Source organism: Rattus rattus, chromosome 7 (assembly GCF_011064425.1).
Source record: "Rattus rattus isolate New Zealand chromosome 7, Rrattus_CSIRO_v1, whole genome shotgun sequence".
Taxonomy (NCBI): domain Eukaryota; kingdom Metazoa; phylum Chordata; class Mammalia; order Rodentia; family Muridae; genus Rattus; species Rattus rattus.
This window is the reverse complement of record NC_046160.1, coordinates 107,219,697-107,234,538: the sequence shown is the minus strand read 5'-3', so window position 1 is coordinate 107,234,538 and position 14,842 is coordinate 107,219,697.

Sequence of the window (14,842 nt, the reverse complement as noted above, 5' to 3'; positions counted from 1 at the left end):
AGTGTTTTCTTTTTTATTGGATGTTTAATTCATTTGCTTTTCTAATGTTATCTCCTTTCTTGGTTTCCCCTGTGGAAACACCCCCCATTCCATCTCCCTACCCCCTGTTTCCGTGAGGGTACTCCCCTACCCACCTACCAACTCCCTCCTGCCTCCCTGCCCTGACATTCCCCTACACTGGGGCATCTATCCTCACACCACCAAGGGCCTCTCCTCTCATTGTTTCTGGACAAGGCTCATCTTCTGCTACCTATGAAGCTGAAGCAATAGATCGCTTCATGTGTACTCTTTGGTTGGTGGTTTAGTCCCTGGAAGCTTTGGGTGTCTGGTTGGTTGATATTGTTGTTCTTCCTATGGGGTTGCAAACCCCCTCAGTTACCTTAGTTCTTTCTCTAACTTCTTCTTTGGGGACCACATCCTCAGTCCAATGGTTGCCTGTGAGCATTCACTTCTGTATTTGTCAGGCTCTGCCAGAGCCTCTCAGGAGACAGCTATATCAGGCTCCTGTCAGCATGCAGCTCTTGGAATCCCCAATAATGACTGGGTTTGGTGACTGCATGTGGGATGGATTAATATATGTGGGAGTTTCTGGATGGCCTTTCCTTCAGGCTCTGCTCCACACCTTGTCTGCATAACTCCTCCTGTGAGTATTTTATTCCCGCTTCTAAGAAGTACTGAAGCATCCACACTTTTTCTTCTTCTTCACTTTCATGTGATCTCTAATTGTATCTTGGATATTCCCAAATTTGGGCTAATATCCTCATATCAGTGTGTACATATCATGTGTGTTCTTTTGTGATTGGTTACCTCACTCATGATAATATTTTCTATTTCCATCCATTTGTCTACGAATTTCATGATGTTATTGTTTTTAATAGCTGAGTAGTATTTGATTGTGTAAATGTACCACGTTTTCTGTATCCATTCCTCTGTTGAAGAACATTTGGGTTCTTTCCAGTTTCTGGTTATTAGAAATAAGGTTGCCATGAATATAATGGAGAAGAAGATGGAAAGAGCTCCCATGCTCATGGAGTGGCAGGATTAATATAGTAAAAATGGCCATCTTGCTGAAAGCAACCTACAGATTCAATGCAATCTTCATCAAAATTCCAACTCAATTCTTCATAGACTTAGAAAGGACAGTTTGCAAATTCATTTGGAATACAAAAAATAAAACAAGATAGCAAAAACTATTCTCAATAATATAAGAACTTCTGAGGGAATCACCATCCCTGACCTCAAACTGTATTACAAAGCAATAGTGATAAAAACTTTATGGTATTGGTACAAAGACAGGCAGATAGATCCATAGAATAGAATTGAAGACTCAGAAATGAACCCACACACCTATGGTCACTTGATCTTTGACAAAGGAGCTAAAACCATCCAATGGCAAAGCATTTTCAACAAATGGTGCTGGTTCATTTGGAGGTCAGCATGTAGAAGAATGCAAATTGATCCATTTTTATTGCCCTATACAAAGCTCAAGTCCAAGTGGATCAAGGACCTCCACATCAAACCAGATACACTCAAACTAATTGAAGAAATAGTGGGGATGTGTCTCATACACATGGGCACAGGGAGAAATTTCTTGACCAGAACACCAATGACTTATGCTCCTGCTAAATGGGACCTCATAAAATTGCAAAGCTTCTGTAAGGCAAAGGACAGTGTCATTAGGACAAAATGGCAACCAACAGATTGGGAAAATGTCTTTATCTATCCTACATCTGATAGAGGGCTAATACCTAATATATAACCTAATATATAGAAAGAACTCTATTGTGTAAATTGTTGGGGAGCACCCTCATGGAGGAAAGGGGTGGGGGGATGGGAGAGGGGAGAAAGTAACTCAGATATTCATCTAACTCTTTCATCTGTTCATGAGTTGATTGAAATTTGTCTAAGATTATCAAGGCATTACACTTCGGCAATATCTTTGATTTCCTTCTCCTGAAGCTCCTCATGCTCATGTAAAATTAAATGTTTGGCTCATTTCATATTTAAAAAAAAAGAACTCAAGAAGTTAGATTTCAATGAATCAAATGACCCTACTTAAAATGGGGTACAGCGCTAAACAAAGAATTCTCACCTGAGGAAAATTGAATGGCCAAGAATTACCTAAAGAAATGTTCAAGTTCCCTAGTCATCAGGAAAATGCAAATCAAACCAACCCTGAGATTCCACTTTACACCAGTCGGAATGGCTAAGATCAAAAAACTAGGTAACAGCAGATGCTGGTGCAGATGTGGAGAAAGGAATGTGGGATTGCACAATGATACAACCACTCTGGAAAGACTGGTGGTCATTCAGGAAATTGAACATAGTACTACCTGAGGACACAGCACACACACACACACACACACACACACACACACACACACACACACACACACACACACACAGTGGGGGCCAGGAGAAAGGAAGGGAAAGAGAAGCATAGTTTAAAATAATATTAAAATATTCTTGAAAACAAAAAAGTAAATCCTTACAAATCCAAACAGTAAAAGTGACCTTTAAATTGGGAGGAAAAAGACATCAGATAACAGCTTTAAGACGTAGAGAAAGATTTCTTAGAGAATCCATAAAGGAAGTCATAATATCTTGCTAGATCAGTGATAAAAAAAGGAACAGATACGGGACAGCTAAATCATAGATGTGTAGTTTCCCATGAAGCCTGACTTGAAAGGTTAGGGCCCGTTGTTTTCATGGGTGACATTTTTTTCATTATCAATCCCTTTTTGTGATATTTTTCTGTGCTTCTGTTTAGCTTGTATGCAGCTTTCTCCAACCCATGTTCACATTTTCCCACTTCATGTGTCTACTTTTAATCTAGTTTTCTAAGAAAGACTGGGATATTGTGGACTGCCCTAATTACCTAGCCGTAGTTTTATTATCTATCTTCAAACACAGTCAAACTTTGAAACACTAGATACTAAGGCTTCTATTTGAGTGTTGAGAGGAAGTAATTCAACTCATGCTTTGTTTTTTTCAAACTGGATCATTGGACTTATGAAAAATAATATCATGCATGCCTTAAACTAGCCATTAAGAGACTTGAAAAAATATACAATATATAACTAAAAGGAAAAAAAAAAGAAATAACCACAATCCTAGAATGGTTGAACAAATTCATCAGTGATGATATACTGACAGATAATATTGAAATGATGAAATTATCAGAAAAAGAGATTGGACTGGAAAATTATGCTAAATGAAGTAAACTGCCAGTGAAAGGTATATGTTGCATGTTCTCTCTCTTACATGTAGCCAAATAATTGATTACTGTGCACGCATGAGTTGAGGTAAAAAAACGTAGACATAAAATTGGCTAACAAAGGTGTAGGGGGTGCTTTAGTGAGAATAGTCGAACATATGTGATATGAAAGTGGGAGGAAGATCTCTGAATGTTGTAAGAAATGAGGATGTGGCCTGGACAGACTGGGTAGTGTAGGAAAGACTGAGAGGCAACAACAAAAGATGTATACTCTTAGGAACATGAAAGAGTAATGTGTTCACCATTGTTGCTCACTAGAGAAGTTAAAATAAGATGGCCATCAGTTATCTTTCAATTTGTTTTTAATAAAAACAACTAACGAGATAACATGACGTGAATAGAAAGAGTATACACTGTTGATGGGAGTATAGAATACGTAGTCACTCTGGGGACAGTTCCTCTTAGGAGTATAAATGCTAATATGCAAAATCAGGAATGTACATTTATGTGCATGGGGTGAACAGGTAAACATGTAACCAAGTATGATTATGTGACTTTACATTTAACTAAGATATATCAAAAGGAGAATGAATAAATCTTAGGTTACTTCATAAAATATAATGATTTTCAGGAATCAAAACCTTGGTACTAAGCAAGGCATCAAATTTAGTCTTTCAAAGAAATTAAGTCAGCAAGAATAGAAGAAATTATCCACAGTACAAATGATTTTGAGAGAACTACTGAAAAAAAAAGCGTGAGAAGAATACAAAGAATGATAGTCATTTTGGGAGACAAGTGAATTAACTAGGATGTGAAGAATTTTCAGAGAAAAGAATGTTCTAGAGTGTCGTTGTGATGGTGGCAGCACACAGAGACACATCATTTTCCTTGAACTGAAAGTTTGAAATTGGTATATCTTACTATTTGAAAATTAAACCTCAGTGATCATCTCTGAAACCAGACAGACTGCCTTTTACTCTTTCTTGAAAATGTTTCTTTTGTCTAGTGTATGAGAAAGTGAAAATATCAATAGTGAGAAGAAATAAGAAGTCTCTCCTTTTGAATGTCAAAACCATAGTATGAGATAAGTTAGCGGTATTTAACAATTGTTTAGATAATAGTATGTTCACATTTTTAAGTGTTCAGTAGGTGATAAGTTATTTAAGATAATAAAAACTAAGTATTACAGAATCTAAAATGACTGAATATTCATAGATATGTAATATTAGTGAAAATAAGTCAAAATACATCACAAAAATAAACTGGTTGACTCAGTGTTAAAGTGTTTACCAGTGCAAAAATGAGGACCTGAGAACTGATTCTCAGTATATACTAAAAGAGAGACAAGCAGTCTCACACATGGAGCCTCAGAACTGAAGGGAAGACAGTCTGGGAGATCAATGATGAAGTAGCTTATCTGAAAAAGGGAGATCAGATTCATTGAGAAAACTTTATTTTTCTCCATCTTTACTAAATTGGTTATTTCTTATTTACATTTCAATTGTTATTACATTTCCCGGTTTCCAGGCAAACATCCCCCAACCCCTCCCCCTTCCCTTCTATATGGGTGTTCCCCTCCCCATACTCTTCCCCTTACCACCCTCCCCCCAACAATCTCAGTCACTGGGGGTTCAGTCTTGGCCGGACCAAGGGCTTCCCCTTCCACTGGTGCCCTTACTAGTCTATACATTGCTACCTATGAGGTTGGAGCCCAGGGTCAGTCCATGTATAGTCTTTGGGTAGTGGCTTTGTCCCTGGAAGCTCTGGTTGGTTGGCATTGTTGTTCATATGGGGTCTTTTTTTAAAACAATATTTGGAGTGGAGTGGAGGTGGACAAGTGACATTGAGAGTTGACCTCAACACATCTTCACAATAAAGAAACGTACACTCCCATATGCATACACACACACACACACACACAGACACTCACACACACACAAACACACACACAAACACCCACACACATACACACACAAACACACACACATACACACACATACACACACACAAATACACACACATACACACACACATACACACACTCACACAAACACACACACATGCACACACACATACACACACATACACACACAGACACACACACACACACACACACACACACACACACACACACACACACACACACACACACACACACACACACACACACACACACACAAACACACACACACACACACACACACACACACACACAAAAACAAAACACACACACACACACACACACACACACACAAACACCCACACACACACACACACACACACACTGATTCAATGCACTGATTATCCACTAAAGACTGATATTATTAATTACTGGTTTACAACTGAAACAACATTCACAGAGAAGTTTGGCTTTACCCAAAGTTGTACAGCATGTGGTAGAAATGAACTTGCCACTAGCTCTGTACTTTCGCATGATCTATTGCATTTGATTATTTTACAAAAGTAACTATGCCAGAGTCATATTTGAATGAAGCCTGGCAGAGTGGGAGGAAGTAAATTAGTACCAAGAGATGGGAAATGAGAAAAATGGCCCACTTTAATAATGTTATTGATTTTTTTTTTTTTTGAAAATCAGAAGAGCTACCCACTAGAAGCGAAATTTACTTTAAAATTTGGACAACCAGTAAGTTTACAGCTGAGAGTGGTGGGGTCTGAATTCTGGACTGCGGAGAAAGATTACGCACTTTCCCATAGCCTTAGCTTCAGTTTCCTCTTTTATTTCCATGTCAAGTATGCAGTGTTGCCAAATGTAATCATCTCAGATCCAGGAACATATTTCATGTCATATGCCTTCACTTACTATCATTGTTCACTTACAATTTGGCAGGTGGCCGTCACATGTTGACAAGCTGTTTCTATCTTCTCTTTTGTGCCATGCGTTTAGTTTAGATTTAAATAATTACTGTCTTTTTCCTAGGAAAACCTCAGGATTCATACTATAAAATAGCCTTGTGGACATAAGATTAGGTATCATATTGAAATCATCTTCCATGATTACCAAGCTCAGAAAAAGAATTTTAGCTGTCTTCTTGATTTCCTTAAAGATGCAATATTCTTGATAAGTTTATTGAAAGATAGAGTTTTAATAATGTGTAGTAGAAAGGAAAATTTAAAACAAAATTTAACTTTTCTCTTAGAGCATTAACACATTTTTCAAGTGTCTTACTCTGTTTTATACTAATTAAATTACTCATTTTCTTTACATCCTGATCACAGCTTCTTCTTCCTCCTCCCAGCCCCTCTCTCTCACCCCTCTTGCATGAACCCCTTACTCCCCTTCTCCGCAGAAAAGAAAAGACTCTCCATGAATATCAACCAGCCTTGGCATATCACTTTATAGTAAGACTCGGAGCATCTTCTAATGTGGCTAGACAAGGCACCCAGTTAGGGGAAAGCAATCCTAATGCAAGTAATGTAGTCAGAGACAGATGCTGCTCCCAATTGAGGAGTCCCATATGAAGACCTAGCTAAACAAATATTACATAACTGCAAAGGGCCTAGGTTACATGATGTTGTAGTTTCGTTTGTGGTGTTCTTCACTTTTCTGGCTTTCTCAATCCTTTCTGTCCATCCTCCACAGGGTTCTCCAACGTCCAGTCAGTGTTTGTCTCTGTGAATTTCACTCCAACTGTTTCTGTGTGAAGTCCCTCTTACTAGATTTATGCTAGCCACCTGTCTGCAAGTATAGCAGAATATCAACGATATTGTCGAGGTGGGCTTGCTTTCATGGCAGGGCTCTCAAGCTGGTCCAGTCATGGGTGGTCCCGTCCCTCAAATTCTGCTTCATACCCTCTTCCCCACACCCTACACACACCTGCACAAGCTGTAAGCAGGATAATTGTGGGTCTAACGTTTTATGGCTGGGTGCGTGTCCCAATTCCTCCATTGGAAGTCTTGCCTGGTTACAGGATATGACCCTTTCAGGCTCCATATCCCCCATTGCAAGGAGTCTTAGCTAAGGTTACCCTTATAGATTCCCAGGAGTTTACCTTGTCTGAGGTTTCTACTGTGTCCCGGAGATGCTCTTCACTCTGGTTGTTTCTCCCAGTAATCTTCCCGCAGTCCTGACCCCACCTCATTCCTTTTGTTCTCAGCCCCCTTCTCTCACTTTCAAAGTCCTCTCCCTCCATTTAGTCCTGATATCTGATGTATTTCACTTTCCAGGTGAGATTCAAGTTTCCCCTCTTGGTCCCTCCTTGTGACTTAGATTCTCTGGGTCTCTGTTTTGGCACATGGTTATCCTGTATTTTATAACGTGTATTCACTTGTAAGTGAGTACATGTCAAGTTTGTCTGAGATTGTTTTACCTCACTCAGTGTGATTTTTCTAGTTCTATTCACTGGCAAATTTCATGATGTCATTGTTTTTAATGAGTGAGTAATACCCCATTGGGGAAATGTACCACATTGTCTTTATTGATTTGTGTTTGAGGGACATTGAGGTTGTTTCCAGTTTCTGGCAATTTTGAATAAAGCTGCTATGAACATAGTTTAAAAAGTGTCAATTTATAGTATGGTAGAGATTTTTTTGGGTATATACCTAGGAGTATTATAGCTGTGTCATGAGGTAGATCTATTTCCAATTTTCTAAGAAAACAGAGAAATGACTTTCAAAGTGTTCGTCCAAGTTTGCACCTCACCAGAAATGTCAGAGTGGTCTCCTTGCTTCATATCTCTTGGATTTTTTATTTTATCCATTCTAACTGGTGTAAGGTGGAATCTCAGAATCATGTCGAGTCATTTTGACTCACGTTTTCCTGGTGACTAAAGATGTTAAACATTTTGATGAAGAAGGAGGAGGAGGAGGGAGGAGGAGAGAGGAGAAGGAGAAGAAGAAGAAGAAGGAGGAGGAGGAGGAGGAGGAGGAGGAGGAGGAGGAGGAGGAGGAGAAGAAGAAGAAGAAGAAGAAGAAGAAGAAGAAGAAGAAGAAGAAGAAGAAGAAGAAGAAGAAGAAGAAGAAGAAGAAGAAGAAGAAGAAGACATTATTTTTATCTATGTACATTCCAAATGTTTGCCACCCTTCTCAGTCTCTCCTCCCAGGGTTCTCCTTTCTCCCTCTCCTTTTCCTCTCAGAGGATGTTCCCCCACCCATCCACCCTCACCTCAATCATCACCACCTTCTCCCTTCCCTGGGACATCAAATCTCTACAGGATAAGCATGCCCTTCCTACCGAGGCCAGACAAGGCAGCCCTCTGCTAAATATGTGAAGGGCCCTCAAAACAGTCTATGTATCCTCTTCGGTTGGTGGCTTAAGTCTCTGGAAGCTCCCAGGGAGGAGGGTTAGTTGATACCGTTGCTGGTCCTATGGGGTTGCAATCCATTTTAATTGCTTCAATCCTTTCCCTAACTTTTCCATAGGGATCCCCAACCTCAGTCCAATGGTTGGCTCTAAGTATCTGCATCTGTCTCAGTCAGATACTGGTACAGCCTCTCAGAGGACACTCATGCTAGGCTCCTATCTGCAAGCACAATATGGTATCTGTAATTGTGTGGGGGTTTGGTGCCTACTAATCGGTGAATTCTAAGTTTTGATGCCGTTTCCTTCAGTCTCTGCTCCTTTTTGTCTCTTCATTTGCTTTAGACAGGAACAATTCTGGACCCAAAATTTTGAAGATGGGTGGATGCCCCCATCCTCCAACTAGGGGTGCTGTCTATCTACTGGAGGTAGTCTCTTCAGATTCAACCTCTGTTACTTTAAATTTTTAAAACCTACTTTTAATGATGGTTCTCAAATGGTTTAACTTTCCTTCTAGCCCACACCCACCAGATGTAGTGGAAAAGAAAGAATACATGGGAAGTGGACTTGTTTTCAAATGTTTTTTGGAACAAATATCATCTTCATTGTCAAGAAATCAGCAGGTCTGTTCACAGGTCAGCTGTGGGAGCTCAATACACTTGTAAATACTTCACAGATATACCAGCAGTCTTTAGGTGATTCCTGGTCATTAGATATTTCTCTGTCAAACATTCTCTCTATATTCACATCTGCATTCTGTACTTTTATTGGGTTACTTGATTTGTTGAGGTCTACTTTCTTGAGTTCTTTATGTATCTTGGATATCAACTTGTACTGCCTGGCTTTGTGTGTCAACTTGACACAAACTGGAGTTATTACAGAGAAACCAGCCTCCCTTGAGGAAATGGCTCCATAAGATCTAGCTTTAAAGCATTTTCTCAATTAGTGATCTAGGGTGGGAGGGCCTTTTGTGGGTAATACAGTCCCTCATAGCCCTGGGTTCTATAAGAAAGGAAGCTGAAATCAAGATGAAAAGAAAAAAAAGAGTTTCCATGGTCCTGGAAAAAAAGAAAGAAAGAAAGCTGAGCAAGCCAGAGGAAGCAGTCTAATAAGCAGCTCCCCTCCATGACCTCTGCATCAGCTCCTGCCTCCAAGTTCCTACCCTGTGTGAGTTCCTGTCTTGACAATTTTTGGTAATAAACAGCAATGTGGAAGTATAAGCTGAAATAAACCCTCTTCTCCCCAACTTGCTTCTTTGTCATGATGTTTTGTACAGGAATACCAACTCTGACTAAGATCCAGCTCTTTGTCAGATGTGGAGTTGATAAAAAAAAATCTTCTACCCATTTTGTAGGATGCTCTTCTGTCCTTTTCATGGATCCTATGATCTCCATTGGATTATCATCTTTTATGGTACAATAGAAGGCTTCCTTCTGCCACTGAAAATTTTAAATTTTAAGTGAAAGGACAACATTTTAACGCAAAGATGTCTTCGAAGTAGTATTATTTATAGATATTCTAAATGAGGAGGTCAAGTCTTAATATTGTCATCTCATTAATCCTTAAATGCCATTGCACTGAGAAAGTAGACTACCACTAGTCAAGGTAAATCATGTAGCTGATACAATGCAATAGGTTTAAACAATAAAGACTCTAGATTCTCATGGTGTAAAGGACTGGTACCCACATCTCCCCGTACAGCGCCTATCGCATGTTGGTTCCTGAAGATATTTATTTTCCTGCATTCCCACTTTTCAGTATTTAGGAAGTTTTCTCCTGTGTCAATGTATTCCCCACATTTTCTTCTATCAGAGTTAGTCCATCTTGTTTTATCTTGAGATATTTTGTAGTCACTTGGACTTGGACATTCTGAAGGGTGATAGATAAGGATCTATTCACATTGCTCTGCATGCTGGCTAACAACATTTGTTGAAGAAGCTTTCACTTCCATGGTATACCTTTGGCTTTTTTTAAATCAAGAATCAAATATTTATGGGTGTGTGAATTCGTTGCTGATTCTTCAGTTCAAGTCCATTGATCAACCCTATTTGTTTTTATGCCAAAACCGTGTAGTTTTTATTATGATTGCTCTGTAGTACAACTTGAAATCAGGAATGGTAATATCTCCAGAAGTTTTTTTATTATTATTATTATTATTATTATTATTATTATTATTATTATTATTGGTGGTGGTGGTGGTGGTGGTGGTGGTGGTGGTGTTATTACGGTATTTTTCAGATAACTTTCCTTCTGTTTGCTTGTTTTATTTTTCAGATGTTGAGTATTGTTCTTTAAAGGTCTGTAAAGAAATGTGTTGGAATTTTTATGACAATTTAAATTTAATTACATTGCTTTAGGAAGGATGGCAATTTTTACTAATCCTGCAATCCATGAGCATGAGAGATGATGACATCTTCTTATATCTTTCTTCAAATATTTGACATTTCAAATATTTGGTTTTTACTTGCCTGGTTACAGTTAGACATAGGTATTTTATATTACTTTTGGCTATTTTGAAAGCTGTTGCTTCCCTAACTTCTTTCTCAGATTGTTATTGTTTTTACATATAGGAGGGCTACTGATTTTGTAAGATTAATTTTCTAATTTAGTTAATTGAGCTTTCACGAACTTTACTAAGGGTGTTTATCAGCTGAGTTTTCTAGTAGAATTTTTGGCTCACTTATTTATGCTACCATATCATGTGTGTGATAGTAATAGTTTGACTTCTTCTTTTCCAATTTGCATCTTCTTGATGTCCTTTAGTTGTCTTGTTGCTCTGGCTAACACTTCAAGTACTATCCTGAATAGATATGAAGGTAGTGGACATCTTTTCACTGATTTTAATGGAATTGCTTTAGGTTTCTTTCCCTTTGATTTGATGTTGCCTATAGCTTGCTGTATTTTGTCTTTATTGTCTTTGGGTATGTGCCTTGTATCACTGGTTTCTCTAAGTCTTTTATTCTGAAGAGGTGTTGGATTTTGTCAAAGGCTTTATCAGCATCTTATAAAACCATGCTTTTTTTCTGTTGGTATATTTTATGGTTTATTACATTGATGGAGTTTCATGTTTAACCATCCCTGATTCTCTGGGATGAAGCTGATTTGAACCTGATGAATTATGTTTTTGATGCATTCTTGGATTCAGGTGCATGTTTTTCCTTAATAATTTTGCATCAATAATCACAAGTGAGATTGGTCTAAAATTATATTTCTTGGTTGACACTTTGTATATTGGTATCAGGTTGACTGTGGCTTCATATAATGAACTTGCCAATGTTTCTCTTTTGTGGAATATGTTGATGAGTATTGGTATTAGCTCTTTTTTGAAGGTCTGCTGGCATTCTGTATTAAAACCATCTGGTTCTGGACTTGTTGTTGTTGATAGAACACTTTTAATAACTGCTTGTGTTTTCTTCAGGATATAGGTCTGTTTACAGTGTTTGTACATTGTTGATTTAGCTTTGATAGCTATTAAGGAAGGTATCCATTTTGTTTAGATTTCCAATTTTGTGGAGTACATGATTTTGAAGTAAAATCTAATTATTCTTTGGATTTCCGGTGTCTGTTGTATGTGTTCCCTTTTTATTTATGATATTTGATAATTTGGACATTTTCTTTCTGCCTTTTGGTTTCTTTTGTGTTTTTGCTTTTGTTTTGTTGTTGTTTTGTTTTTTCCAAAGAACTAACTCTTTGTTTCATTGATTCTTTGTGTTGCTCTGTTTCTATTTTATTGATTTCAGTGATGAGTTTGATTATTTGTGCCAACTACTCCTCCTGGGTGTGTTTTCTTTCTGTTCTAGAGCTTTCAGATCAGTATCCTGTTATGTCACTAGTATGGAATCTCACTAATATATTTATAAAGGCAACTAGTGCTATGAAATTTCCTCTGAAACTGCTTCATTTTGCCTCATAAGCTTGGGTATGTTTTATATAAAGTCTTTAGTTTCTTTATTTCTTCCTTTTCTTGGATATCATTGAGTAGTGAGTTCTTCAGTTTCTATGGGTTTGTCGACTTTCTGCTGTTTCTGTTGTTGAAATCCAGCTTTATACCATAGTGCTTGTATAAGATCCAAGGATTATTTCAATTTTTTGTATCTGTTCAGGATGATTTATGACTGAATATTTTGTAGACGTTTCCATGAGGTGCTAAAGAGAAGCTCTATTCTTTGTCCTTTGGAAAAATATTCTGTAGATATATATCTTTGGTCCATTTGAATAACATCATCTGTTACTTTCATTATTTTTCTGCTTAGTTTTGTACTGATGACCTGTCCATTGATGAGAGCTGGGTGTTGAAGTCTAAAATTAATGTGTGGACTTTGATGTAAGATTTAAGGTTTGGTAATATTTTTTATACAAATATGGATGCCTTTATATTTAGGGAATAGATATGTAGGACAGAGAAGTCAACTTGATGCATATTTCCCCTAATGACTTTAAAGTATCCTTCTCTATTTCTTTTGATTAATTTTTGTTGGAAGTCTATTTTATTAAATGTTAGAATGCTTATGGTAGCTTGCATTTTTATGTCTGTTTGCTTGAAAATTGTTTTACCAGCTTTTTACCATAGTGTCCATTTTTGCTGTTGAGGTGTATTTCTTGTAAGTAGCACAGTGTTGAATTCTGTTTTTGCTTCCATGCTATTAGCCTATGTATTAATTAGGGAATTGTCACCACTGATATTCAGGGACATTAAAGATGAATTATTATTATTATTATTATTATTATTATTATTATTATTATTATTATTATTATTATTATTATTTTGATCTTTATGATGGTAATGTGAGCACATGCATGTGTCTCTTTGGGTGTGCGTGTGTGTGTATGTGTGTGTGTGTGTGTGTGTTTGTGTGTGTGTGTGTCTGTGTGTGTGCCTTTTTTTGGTTTTACTGGTGTGAAATTATGTTTTGTAGTTGTTTTCTTGGGTGCATTTAAACTGTTTGGGTTTGGGTTTTTCTTCTAATACCTTCTTCTAGAGATGCATTGGGAGTTTTGCTGTATATTGTAGTCTTGCCTGGTATCTTGGTCTCTCAGAGACTGGAAGACATCTTCCTAGGACCTTTTAGCTTTTTAAGTCTCTCTTGAAAAGTGTAATTCTACTAGGTTTGCCTTTATACTTAGCCTTTTTCCCTGGTGTCTTTTAATATTATTTCTTTACATTTAGTGTTTTGATTATTATGTGGCAGGAGGATTGCCATTCAATTTGGTTCAATTTTGTTGTTGAAAATATTTTCTTGGCCTTTGAGTTGGAAATCTTCTCCTCCCATTCTTTTAACCTTAGATTTGGTATTTTCACAGTGTCCCAGATTTCCTGGGTGTTTCATATCAGAAAATTCAATTTCTTCTATTATATCTGTGGGCTTAAGAGTCTTTCTTCCATCGTTTTATGCTGTTGGTAATGCTTGCCTGTGTAGTTTCTATTCTATTCCCCATGTTTTCCATCGCCAGGACTCTCTCAGTTTATATTTAATTTATTGGTTCTATTTCTTTTTTCAGGTTTGAACTGTTTTATTCTTATGTATTTCTTTAAGAGATTTATTAATGCTTGCCTCTGTAGTTTCTATTCTATTCCCCATGTTTTCCATCGCCAGGACTCTCTCAGTTTATATTTAATTTATTGGTTCTATTTCTTTTTTCAGGTTTGAACTGTTTTATTCTTATGTATTTCTTTAAGAGATTTATTAATTTCTCCTTTAAAGGCCATTATCATCTTCATAACGTTTGATTTAAGGTGATTTTTCTCATGCTTAAGCTCCACTATGATATCCAGGCCTCACTGCAGTAATGTAACAGCATTCTGGCAGTACCATATTGCCCTGGCATTTATTGATTGTGTTCTTAAGCTAGACTTTAGAGATAGACATTGTGTTGTTATTATGGGTTTAGATGCAAATTTATGATTTTATTTTTGCTACATGGTTATGTTTGGGACTTGTTCCCTCTTTGTCTTCTTGTCTGAATAGCCTGAGATTCTGTTGATTCTACTACCATTGTCTCCCAGCAATGTTGGAGGGTTTGTGGGCAGAAAAATGGACTGCAAGGGACAGAGTGAAATTTCCTGTTTTATGGTTAGCTATCAGGGGACTTATGGTCTTACCTCATCATTGCTTTTGCCAGCAGACTTATAGGAATACAGGTAGAATTGTAGATTGGAAAATGGAGTGCAGGTTACAGGGTGAAGATTTCCATTGTTGGGTGTGCTTAAAGGGGATGTCTTCATTCTATTTCCAATTGTTTATATTAAAAAAAGTTTAGAAATACAAAAATTTCTAATTTTTCTGCTGGCACCAGTAAAGTTTTCTATCTACTCTTGTGTCAATCTTGTCCTAATTGTTTTTGCTAATTGTTCTGAATAATGGTCAATA